The following is a 13,129-nucleotide window of genomic DNA, read 5'->3' on the forward strand; positions in this document are numbered from 1 at the left end:
ATTAATATACCCTGAGTGACAGTACTACTGTTGTTGCTGTTGCTACTATTACTTAACCGACGGCATAATCTGTTCTAGAGAATGTATTTATTTAGATTTACATGTCTTTGAATTTTTATTATCGCAGAAGGTTTAGGCGTCACCGATGGCTAACTAGGCCTATACAAAGTGCGCTAAAGATGTTAACAATTGTTTCTCGTGACATCCTTTCGCTAATATGCTTGCTCTAAGATAAACAAAAGGATGCAGCATGCATGTATCTGATGCATTTTGAAATTTACGAACTACAAAGGGAAGTTATTTTGCCGGTAACAGCTATTGTTTTATATTTGAAAGATTGTTTCAGTTTTTGAGGGTTTTTCATAATGTTTAACCTTGTTTCGATTCTCCAATCCATAGCTGAATCATTATCATTGTAGTTTAAAATCAATTGTATTATTGATGACGCTAAGTGTTGTCTAACACATATTGTAATTAAATTCAGTCAGAGAGAGAAGATATTATGTATTAGGTTGTGATCTGTTGGCTGAGAAAATGAGAGTAGTTTTTCAGTCGTTTATTAACGGATATGATATACAATGAGATAAAAAAAAATCGATGTAAATGTAAACCTTTATGTATATGTGTGTGCGTGTGCGTGTGTGTATCTAGGAATTGACGAAACAATATTTCATAATTTTTATATTATGTGTCCACAAATGCTGTGCTTCTGAGGGAAACAGAAATGACATCTTCTGTTATACTTCAATCTTGTTTACTTTTGTCTTTTTATAATCTTTTATCAGCGTTTTCTTTAGAGGTGACAACATTCTGTTATACAATTGATAATACACTATAACACTGGTAGCCACACTCTTAAGTACAATATAACTTGTTATTTAGCAGTACAAGGACATTGACACATGATACATAATGAAAATATGAAGAATATTTATATAACTGCGTTACAAAGAAACCCCACTAACTATAAGTAAAATTATGGTTCCTCTATTACTGAATATGTTTATTAAAAAAACATACATAAATTGAACAAGAGTAAGTTTAAACTTGCATCCTTTGACTAATCTCGCCACAAGTGCTGTTTTACTGTAGCACATTTTCGACCTTAGTTTATTATTATTCATTATCTGAACTTTTTGGAACAGCGACAGATCATTCAGAAGGTCAGTATATAGATCCAATTTTTTGCAATAAAATATTTTAGCAGGAGTTGGTTGTGTCATTTATGGATTGATAAATATGATATTGATATGTAGTCATCGGCTTATCTGTTATACAATTAGTCATACACTTGGTTATTATACAATGACCGTGGTTAAATAGGTCGGATCATCTTCAGTCGGGTCCATTCGTTGGTTACATGCTTGTCATTTCTGTAAATTACACTGACGTTGATTTCTTACTCGATGAGCTTTCTCACTGATTGGTGTTATATAGAATCCATCTCATTCGAGGGAATGTCTTGTCTGATGATGTCAAGTTTCTACAGAAATATTGGTAGCAATCCTGTTTTCATCGATGTTCATCTGACGTTTCATCAATAAATGCACTTCTCCGCATTGGTTTCTTTGAACAGTTTAGAGATAAGTTAATGTAATCTTTGCGGCACGATATATATATGTATATGTATTTGCGGCACGATATATATATGTACAGTGTGTTTAAATCATGTACAATTTCCAAAAGTACAATATCCAAGGAAATATCATCCACATTACATTAATGTAGCATAGAGGTATGCCAACATTCTCTCTATCGTGTATGTTTTAAATGCAAACAACTTCACCTTACATACGTCTCTCTCTCTCTCTCTCTCTTTCTCTCTCAAAAGTACATATTAACTGGTGAGCGTCCCCTCATCAAAAGTATGGATTATGTTATTAAAATCACGATGGCCTGTGGACAGGTTATACATATAAGGAAAACTAAATTCCTATATAAACATTCCAATACTCTATGAAATCCTTGTGTAGCTTTTATCGTTAATCTGTACTTTGGCCCGGGGGATATGGTGGAAGGAGATCAGGTTTACCTCCCCCATAAGGGAGTGTACCGTCAACCACGGGCTACATCTTTGACCTGATCTCTCACCTCATGGAAGGAAAAAAGATCAGAGAGAGAGCGAGAGAGAGAGAGAGAGAGAGAGTTAAGCAAACCTCTCGAAATTACCCAAGCACATGGAATCATTAACAAACAATCCCACTCTCCTCTTTTTTCTATAAAGAGGGAACACGGAACCTGCATGTTAAGAAAGTATGGAACACATACATCCTGGGTCCATGTGAGAAGGCGCTACGCGAAGTCAACACATCTGGGAAAGTTTCCAGAAAAACACATGCAGAATATGAACAGACAATACATAAACACGGGGATAAGAATCTAATATTCTCAACCATCCCTTCAATAAAAGAAAATTACCCTTTCACTTCAGTCTACCCCTTTTTTCTTCTTTCTTTTTTCTTCTTCTTTAAAAAAAAAAAACAAACATCTGGAACATTTATCTTTGGCGATAATAAAAACAAGGGTAGATGGTCCTGACTAGGAATAAAACCTAGATCAGAGGAATTACCCTTTAGATAACACTAGGGCATACATACCCTACACAATTCTCTCCAAAAATATTATGCGAATTCTTTTATAAACATTACAGAAATAGACACATACATAGATATTTGACCTGATCTCTCACCTCATGGAGGAAAAAAAGAAAAGATCACAGAGAGAGTTAAGTAAACATGTTGGCTATAGTAATCCATTTACCAAAACACATCAGATGAAAATTTCCTGAGAGTTTGAAAACATTAAATAATGTGCTTTTTTGATTGTTGTTGCTGTTGTTGTTGTTGTAGGGTTTAACGCCATTTTTCAGCACACATCTATACATGGCGGCCAGTATTAATGGTGGAGGAAGAACCCGGGAAAACCCCCAAAAGAACCAGCGACCTGCGAGGAGCTACTGGCAAGCTTTCTCAGATACCCACATTCGCCGAATTCGAGACTCGAACCCACGCAGACAGAGGTGAGATGGCAGTGATCCGTAACGGAGAGCGCTTTAGGCCACTCGTTCACTCTTGTCCCCTTGGTTTTTTGAAGAATAAAAGTTATGTTTCTCACTTGGCTTTCACTGAGACCAAAAATACTCACATTAATTTGTTTATTATGTCATGATAAATATTTCGTTCAATTCATCGTTTAAAATTTGACCGGTACATTTTCTCGAGATGTGAACATGTGTTTCTACCTGATTTCTATGGAACTTGAATGGCTGCAATGGAAGCCACCAAAACAAAATTTTCCTAAAAATAATCCTGGAAAGTTTTACCAAATATGGCTTCATTTTATATTTTAAAATATATTTTGATCTGGTTGTTATGGAAATTAAGTTTATGTCACTCCTTCTGTCCATGCAGGTCAGATAATAAATGAATATTATATAATATTGTTTGTGTTATGTATTACGTTCTATCAAGTTACTATACACTAAAACAACCCTCGTATTCTTAACCTAAAAATGTTCATGTGAGGAATAAATATTTCAGACTGCATGCATTATATACCATCTAAGGTATCATAATATCACGTCGTCAGCAACGTTCCATCTTAAGTGAATGGCAGATGTGTGCGCTATGCGCGTTGCATAGTGCAAGCATTACGGTGACTTGAGCATTAATGTTGGATAGAATATTTGGTAATTTTTATCTGCTGAGCGGAGAACAATTCAGTTGCGCGGAGATGTCTGATCAGCTGCCCGGCCACGCGTGCGCCCAGCTTAGAGGGAACGTTGGTCGTTAGTAGTCTTAACTTTATGTAGATGTGGGCAGAAAACTAATATATATCATCCTTGTGGGAAGAACGCTATGTATAGTATTACGTATTCAGTATTCAAAGGTCAAATCTGCCCACAATAAGTATATATCTGCCCACTAAGTAAAATATTAATAGTGTTACCAAATAAGTATATACTGAATTTGAACATATACATAGTTATTATATGAGGAAAGACATTTATATATATAACTTTTGATTTGAAATGTATGCTAGATCACTACCTTCCCGTAACCCACTTTGGGGATGCAATCCCACAACCCACGTAAAACTAGTATATATATATATATATATATATATATATATATATATATATATATATATATATATATATATATATATATATATATATATATATATTTATATATAATCAAGCATTTACTTTGATCCGTTAAATATATTTAATTTAATTGTTTGTTAGTTTCAATGTGCTATTATAATGTAACTTTGTATGTTTGTATGTTGGGCTTGAACTTGCGTAAAACTTAGTTCTTGTCTGCTTGATCTGATTGAACTTTTGTTTTATTGTATGCATTGTAAAAATTAATGCATTGCTATTTTTTTCTTTATGTGCATTGGCTTAATATCAGTCTCTTTATTAATAGAAGAAGTAAATATGTTTATTTGTGTCAGGGTTTTGACTTTCCTAAGTGAATTTTACAGGTATTGTGTTCTTATGTTGTTTTCTGAACTAGTTTTTATTTATTTGTTTGCTGTTGTTTTTGCTTTTGTGTGGCATATGTTAGCCTAAGATGGGTCACAATTTATCAGGATCATTCTAGAATGCTATTGTCATGAAGAGATTGGTTTTGTTTTAGAAATGATACTTGTGATCTGATGCCAAGTCGAGAGCTACATCATCTTGTGAATGTGATGACTTGGTTATTCGTCCTTTAACATTGCATTGCACTTTCAAATTATATTGTATGTAGTAACCAGCAGTTTGGGGCTGGAATCAGTTTTGTTCAAAATTATTGAATTAAAGTGATTCTTGTCTTTGGAAATACAAAAGTGCTCTGATACAATTAACGGATTAAGCAATTCACTGGAATTTATAAGTCTATACAAACCTGAAATTATATTTCGGTGATTCAACAAAAGACTGTTGGCATACAAACACTTTACTAGGTACCACAGACATGTCATATCCTTCAATTTTGGTTTTTTTTCTGAACTTTTGCTGAATTTTATTCAAGACTTTAAATTACATGGATTTTTGTCTGTGATTCTTAAATTATTTTAGGATTTAATTCGCCATATCATATATTTTGTTTCTCATTCTCACTTTGTATCCTGGTGAAATAAATATACTTGTTAAATTGTACAAAGATTTCACTTTTTTCTGTAATTTCTTTAAAGAGATAAATATATACATAGATAGATAGATATATAGATAGATTGATAGATAGATTGATAGATAGATATATAGATAGATAGATGGATAGATAGACAGATATATAGATATATAGATAGAAAGATAGATAGATAGATAGATAGATATAATTATAAAAGGTAAGGATATACTAGACTTGAAAACAAAAGGAAAACGGACAAGAGAGAAAGCGAGTTTAAGCTGTTTCGGAAAAAATAAACACTGATAGAAAGTGAAAGTCCGATTTATTTTCAGTTGAAAGTAAACGATAACGACAAAAAGATAGTGTCATATCAATCGAGGTTCATTTTTAATTTGATAACCCTCACCTGAACTGTGGTTTCGCAGCAGAATATGTTTTTCTTCAATAGTCCATAGTTTGCAACAAAATAATAGTTTCATGTGCTGAAATGCAATAAGTCACATATGCCTCAATTTGCACCGCTCCTACACATTGGCCCGAGGGTACCGACTTTGAACATCATTGCCAACTGGTTATTTCGAGTACTGTTCTGCAATATACCTTTTCTCAGCTTGGCATGTTAAAATTGCCATTTATGCCAAAATAACTGATAATAACTCCTGTCACTTGTTAAGTTTAAGATTGGTGCTTTTTGGCACAGCAACACAAGTAGGCTATTTGTGCCTAGGAAACTGGATATAGTGCGTTGCTCAGGGACACACCACGATAGCTGTCTCAGACTGATATAATGGTAGACTTCAAGCCTGCGTCTTTTTTTTGTCTTGAATGTGGCACGCTAACCACTGAGCCACTGCAACTCCCAACCTGCTAAGTATTGTACCAATTTAAGTGATTATTATTATTATTATTATTATTATTATCATTATTATTATTATTATTATTAGTAGTAGTAGTAGTAGTAGTAGTAGTAGTAGTAGTAATAGTATTAATAATTTACATAGAGTGTATGGTATCTATTCCACTTTTAGTGCTTCAGTTGCATGCAAGTTGTGTCATTTTCATCAGCAATATATACTTCAATAGCACGAGTGAAATCATATATCATCCTGACATAGCTCAATACGACTTGGAAGATCGCTTATTGGATTTATGTACGTTAGATCTGTTTCCATTCTGGCCGTCTCATATTGACAACATTCTACAGAAACGTCAAAATGGCAGTGACTGTCTTCAGCACTCATGCTGACTTTATGCGGATGTTCAGCGCTTACGTTGTCATTTGCGTGATCAGAGGCAGACATGGCAGCCTGAAATGGAGAAATATATTTCAATGATTTTATTATCTTAAAATACACCAGGAATGTCTCTTTGTTCTGGAATTAAATGAAAATGTAGAAATATGATAAATAAAACGTTTTGAATCAAGCAATAATCTCGAGATTGTATTGCGTTGGTTAAAGGGTAACTTTAGAAAATCGACCTGCAAATCTAAGAACAAAGAATGAAGTAATTTCAGCCAATATATTTCCCGAAATCAAACACTAATAATAAAGAGGTGTTACATTGACAATATTACAGAATACGTTACAATTATTGACTCAGCGTAGGGTTCGTGTTGTTCTCGAAATTTTCTTAGAACGAGGTGTACATCAATTGCTGTAGATGTGTTTTGCCAGAGTGCTTTTTATGAAGGAAAAATAAAATGAGCTCTTTCTGTATTATGAAATCGGAATATTGTTTTTCCTTCCTTCTTTTCATCTATTTATCGAGCAATTTGAAAATCATCCAAGTTTGACGTACAATTGGAAGCATTGAACGTATTGCTGGTTCTAAATTGAGTTCCAAGGGACCAAGTCTCAACAAGTCTTTTAATATTTGCAAAATGACTTAGATATAAATTTCGATAAGTAATTTTTTGTCACGGTTGCTTTGAGATGATATCATGGAATATGGAGTGAGATCGTGATGAAGAGAGAGAGAGACAGAGTGAGAGAGAGAAAGAGAGTGAGAAAGAAAGAGAAAGAGAAGGAGAGAAAAATAATATGTAGTCTCTTATCAAAGACTATCCGATTATAGAAAGGCTTTTATTGGACACCTATGCATAGGATCGTGAATAAGTAACGACAAATCCTTTACATATAATCATTAAACACTGACTAACTAAGAATAAACAAGTCGAGAAAAACGAAGGTGAAACTTGGTTACATATTGGTTTAAGAAACATTACTTAACATTTTAAAGGGCGACGAGTTTTTGCCATATAGTTTAAATCAAAAATATATATGTTGTATATACATTTCCTCTGGGAGACTAGAATGATATATCGTAAAGGGTATACATTGTTTACAAGCAGAGACTGCGCTAATGCAATAGTTTCACTAAATATTAGTAATTCTTCTCGTCACTATTGTCATCTGTACATGTTTTAAACATTTTATACATATATTGGATGAAATTGTAGCAATCATGAGCTTATTGTTAATTAATGCTTATTTCTGCCCTAATTTATGTCGACGGCGAATCTGGGTCTCTCTAGAACATTTAGTTACCGACTTCAGATACCAACTAAAAGCACAGCGAGCTACTATGGTAACGTTTATCACCTCCATTGTTAACCAGCTGAAAACATCGTTTTCGTTTATCTTTATTCGGTATATTAATAATATACGCAGTAGCAGTATCGTAGCTCAACAGAAAAATAACATTTAAGGTAAAAAAAATTTTCACAGATTCATGAGTTTCTTAATATACTTAGTATTTATCGAATACATTATTATTCCAAATAGTGTTGAAACACATCCGTTGCATAGGGTACAAAGGCCTGCAAGGATAGGAAAATAATGTACAGTATTCTAGACTTGTTTTTTATCGAGTATTCTTCTGCTTTTCAATTAAGAATCTATCAGTTCAGTACATATACTATATTTCAATCAGTACATACTCCTTGACCTTCTCTCGTTTCTCCTACATCTGTTCTACTTCATATTATCCAGAACGTTTGTTTATATCGCAGTTGCTAACAACGAGAATGACAACCCGGCCATCACCGAAATCCATACAATATAGCACTTGTTATGTGCAGGCATATTCGTTACTCATTATTATGTTTTGACATTATCTGCTGTAGCTTATTGAACATCTTTGCTTATTAAAAGGTCTCTAATTCCAATATAAGTGAGTCATATGTGTCCCTTATACGCCACTTCCTCGTACGTATAATGTTGAATAATTACCTGCTCAAAATTTAAATTTAGGAGGGTAATAATTGTCAACATTCGTTGACTGCGGTGTAGTCACACATAAGAATAAAATTTGCTTTTTAAGTAATTAAAGATTACAGAATATGCATTAAAATACTTTCATATCTTTGACTTGTAAGCTTAAAGACCCATTGAATCTTAAGCTATTCATCTGTTAAGTTATATAAAGTGTTCAATGTAAATAATGCACCTAAAATTATTTCAGTCAACCATTTTTAAACTGAAAGGTACCACAATTATATACCAAAAATGGAAACTCAGTGTCAGTATTATTTTGGATTCATGTACATTTATGCAGATGTTATCTTAATAAGAAGGTGTTTGCCTATGTTGGAACATGTTTTATTCATTCCACGTATTAGCAAAATTAAATCATATTTGATAGCTCGTAGGTGGCTAATCCCAGACGGATGAACGGATGAAAGAAACATACTTAACAAACCTCAGAGTTGTATAATTTCTCAATCACACCCAATTATTCCATAAGAAAATGTATAAATAACACAAACATATTTAGAAAAGAAACCGAGCAATATCAATAAGTGAAATGTTTAAGGAAACTGTACCTAAAATTCACAATGGTTTCACTTTGATATCTTGTTTTGATGACACATTTTGTTTTTAAAAAATGGATGGCGCCATTAATATTGTATTCACTTGCAATCTTTAAATTCGCGCTGGTTATCATAGGACCTAGATATCCTATCCATGTTTTGCAGTTTTCCTGTTTGTATGCACTGTTTTATTTACTAAATGTCAACCGCAGCAACAACATTAAACAAGATAGTTTGATTTTCTTGTAAAGTTATATGAATAAGGGCACATTTTGATAACAAGGTATCGCAGGTATGCCACGAAATGGGCAAGAAACAAAGCACAACTTGTTGGTGATGTTATGTGTAAATAATAAATTGCATGAGTCATTTTAATATGAAATAGATAGATAGGTCGATTGATTGATAGAGAGAAGGAGCATCGTTAATTGTTACCTCATCAATAACGTTGTACGCGTCTTCAATGAGTTCATTATTCACAACTATTTTGTCTCCTTTTACTCTTCCAAGCCATTTAAAAAGTCTGCAACAACATTTGCCTTGTTTTTTGTTCGCTGAATCATCGCTGTTTAAATAGTTTTCATTGGCATATGACGATGCCAAAGTTTTTACAGGCACGCTTTCTCTAATTTGGTTTCTTTTGGAAGCATCTGTCGTCATTGCTGAAATAGGCATGAACATGTTATACTTTGATACGTTTGCTGGAGGCTATTTCCTGCCGTCTATACCATATCACAACAAATATATAAATATAATTCGTTTACGAATCACTCCATTACAAAAGATAGAATTAAGCAAATATTGTTATATGCTCATGTTTTTAAATTAAATTTAGATTGATATTTTTTCATACTGCACGGTTTCATATTGCACGTGTATATAAAATTAGCAAACACATCTCGTTAATCAGGAAGTACTTAACGCTTATATAGCAAGGACTTTAGCTATTGCTTTATTAGATTAATTAGTGGATGAACTACAGAAGCTGTTTCGTCCATTTGAGAGTAGTTCAAGTTAACTATCTAGACCAGTTCATGTCTTACTTATGAACCTTTCAAACAAGAAAACAAAGAGCATGATATTAGCAATATCCACAACAAACGTGAGAAATCCAACATTGAAAATACCATTCTGATCAGATAAATAATTACTTATGTGAAAAGGTCGTAACCGTTCGCACATAGAATGGTTCAGAATATAATCAGAATTTCCTAGCGTCTATATAAATAGCATAGAAAAGCAATATGAGGCTAAGGGCTATCATATATCTATAAGAGAAGTATCATTTGACGAGTTAGTTAGCACACTAAATTTGAGAAAAAAATCATCTGAAGGTTTTGGTAGAAAACTGAGCACCTTAGAGCCGACATGCCAAGGCGACGAAGAAGTCTTTTTTTCCACTGTTTTAATAGACTGTCACACGTCAGATGGTTTGCCAATCTCACAGTTCAACGTGTCTGATACAATGTTAGGCTAGCGTTGGAATTCATACAGGTTATGTACATAGCTAAGGTCCCTCCCACAAGGAGCATGCAAGTGACATGGCATAAACATATGTTTACTTTAACTGGTAATAACTATGGCTATACATTTTTTGATATTGAATTTCCTCAAAATGTAATTTCTAAGATAGTAGTGCAAATCCGAGGTATTTGAACCATATCAAGAGTCCCAAAACCTGATACACACATTAAATTTATACTTTAATTTCGACTACATTTGCAACATAAATCATGTTCTCCTTGCTACACTCCAAACGAAATGAATGTTGTATAACGAAACGTCTTATGATAATTTCAATTACAAGAATTCGTATTTTCCTTACAATATGATTGCAAAAGATCAATAACAGAACACAAACACAGGTACAGTTTATGGCAGTCCTTCCACTGTTCGAGTTTTATGTAAGGTATACCATCAGACGGAATTAACCAGACTAATAAATGCAGTCAATCAAAAGACATTATGAGTTGCATCGACAGTAAAACAAATTTCATCCATTCCAGACTTACTAGAAAAGATATTGAAATCCGCATTCATTCTCAAAATTTAAATTGTAAGTATACTAAAACGAGCAATACTTTATGAACTATGTGTGAGCATACAATACACTTCGAGGGTCGATGGTCGGTGCCAAGTGCGCAATACTATCGAGAATGTATATTGATGAATCTGCGGTTTTGTATTTGTTTCAGAATACAGCATAAAGTAAATTACTTTGTTTGTTGTAGTGTGTTATATGTACTATTACGCCTAAGGTAGAAAAACCAAATGAGTATATAATAACAAAATAAATCAGTTTGTAGGGAAATTATGAACTTGTTTTATCGGAGTAATATTGGAGAGCGCCTCCATAAATCATCGGATATTACTAAGAAGAGAGGATACGTTTTTCAAAAGGGGGATCAAATGCAAAATGCGTTTTGCTTATGCACCTCAGACATGTACGTGGGAAAATGTTGTGCATATGTTGCAACTTCAACGAATGGTTTCATTCTTATGCACTTTATTATACTTATTATATGCACATTTATGTGAAAATAAATTGTTTAATGTAAAGTAAGTAAATTCGTATTTACATACTACATTCAGCGTATTATCCATCCTTGCAAAATCAAACTCGCTAAAGTGTCATAGCAGAGACGTATTACATATTTTTAGAATTATACATTATACCTGACACAATAAAAGCATAACCTGCCATCATGTGTATAGAAAAGAGCCGAACAATAAATGCAAATGCTGTCGCATGGAGTTTATCCCATATGGTCAGGAAGGACTTTTTACCTGCGGTGTAACGTTTGGTATTATAAATCCATCTGTGCGTTATGTAAAATAACAAAGTTACAACATGCAAATCAACTAATTGTATCCAGCTCGTTAAGCTAGAATGGGACAAACTAAGTATGTTACAAGAGAGCACTTAACTTGGCAACAATTTATTTGGCGAAAATTTAGAGAGTTTTTGCTTTTAATACCAACATTTTACATTTGCATTTGAAGAGAGAATTTATGCTATATATGCCATGTAGTTAAATCTTGTAAATCAATTATATGTAGACACATGCATACTTAAAAGTAGAAGATAATAGTACCCGATCTGCTTAATGCGACTTTACACCTCTGCCAGAACAAAATTAGAACTCCATTGATGATCAAGGAAATGGCAACAATTACTACTCCAACCCCAATAAGCGGTCCTAGTAGACCTGGAAGGAAAGACAAATGTTCATTGTTTTGAAGCTTGCATGTTGGAATAAAACCACGAAATAAATACAACACAATGGAGATAATGACATGATTGTTTGCCATGTTCTATGTGATACAATTCATAATCGTGCATGGAGATATCTTAGAGTAGGTGTATTATATGATCCACAATATTCATAATTATTTCCCAATTATAAATGACTCTTATTTGATTGCTAAACACATATATGCGTTTCATGGTCTGGTGCTTGAATCTTTGTTTCTGCTCATTGTGATATGTTATAGCATTATAGTAAATACACTTATAATACTTATCATTGAAATCTTGCTGCTCAAAATTATTTCCGTTGACAGGTTTGATACTGGATTGAGCTGAAATGAAATCAAACGGTAAATCAAACTTTCATTTGCCCAATCAAGATAAATCAATCCATTTTTAATATTTATATATTCAGAACAATATCGTAAAAATGGATAAAGATTACACAAATGGCAAAACATGTAATGTGTATACTGAAAAGTTGTAGAGAAACAATAATGTATATATTTAGGTGTGTATGTATATATTCGTGCAATGTATGCATTGGATGATTCAAAATATACCCATTAAATATAACATTTAAACACAAGTCCGAAAATAAAACTTTAAGGCATCGCAAAAAGTATGCAACACGAGCTGTTATGAAATGTAAGTGAATCACCCTGGCGACGGACATATAATTCTCGGGAAACAACACATACCATATAATACCATATAACATAAAATCTGGTTTTATTATGGTACAGAAATGAATCAGATAAAACTCTAAAGAGGCATTGCCAGGAAGTAGATAAATAAATAATCATTATTAAAATTCAGAAATATTTTAAATATTGGTCTCTGGAACATAAATAAAGGAAATGATTTAAAGATTTCATGCATGTCAGATGCAAATTGTGCACATTTAAGATCAAATTAATCAAATGATGAAATAATCAAATACTT

At 33.1% G+C, this 13,129-nt stretch overlaps 1 long non-coding RNA gene across 1 annotated transcript; it reads right to left on the reverse strand.

Annotated features, from left to right (window-relative positions):
* Positions 1-6,056: 6,056 nt before the first annotated feature.
* Positions 6,057-12,245, reverse strand: LOC149793531 (uncharacterized). The gene is made up of 3 exons (XR_016422568.1): positions 12,030-12,245; positions 9,370-9,596; positions 6,057-6,427 (listed from the first exon to the last, which is right to left on the reverse strand). It is a non-coding gene; the product is annotated as an uncharacterized LOC149793531 (long non-coding RNA).
* Positions 12,246-13,129: the final 884 nt, after the last annotated feature.

The sequence above is a fragment of the Sinohyriopsis cumingii genome, chromosome 8 (assembly GCF_028554795.1).
Source record: "Sinohyriopsis cumingii isolate HCF-2022 chromosome 8, ASM2855479v2, whole genome shotgun sequence".
NCBI classification, from domain to species: Eukaryota; Metazoa; Mollusca; class Bivalvia; order Unionida; family Unionidae; genus Sinohyriopsis; species Sinohyriopsis cumingii.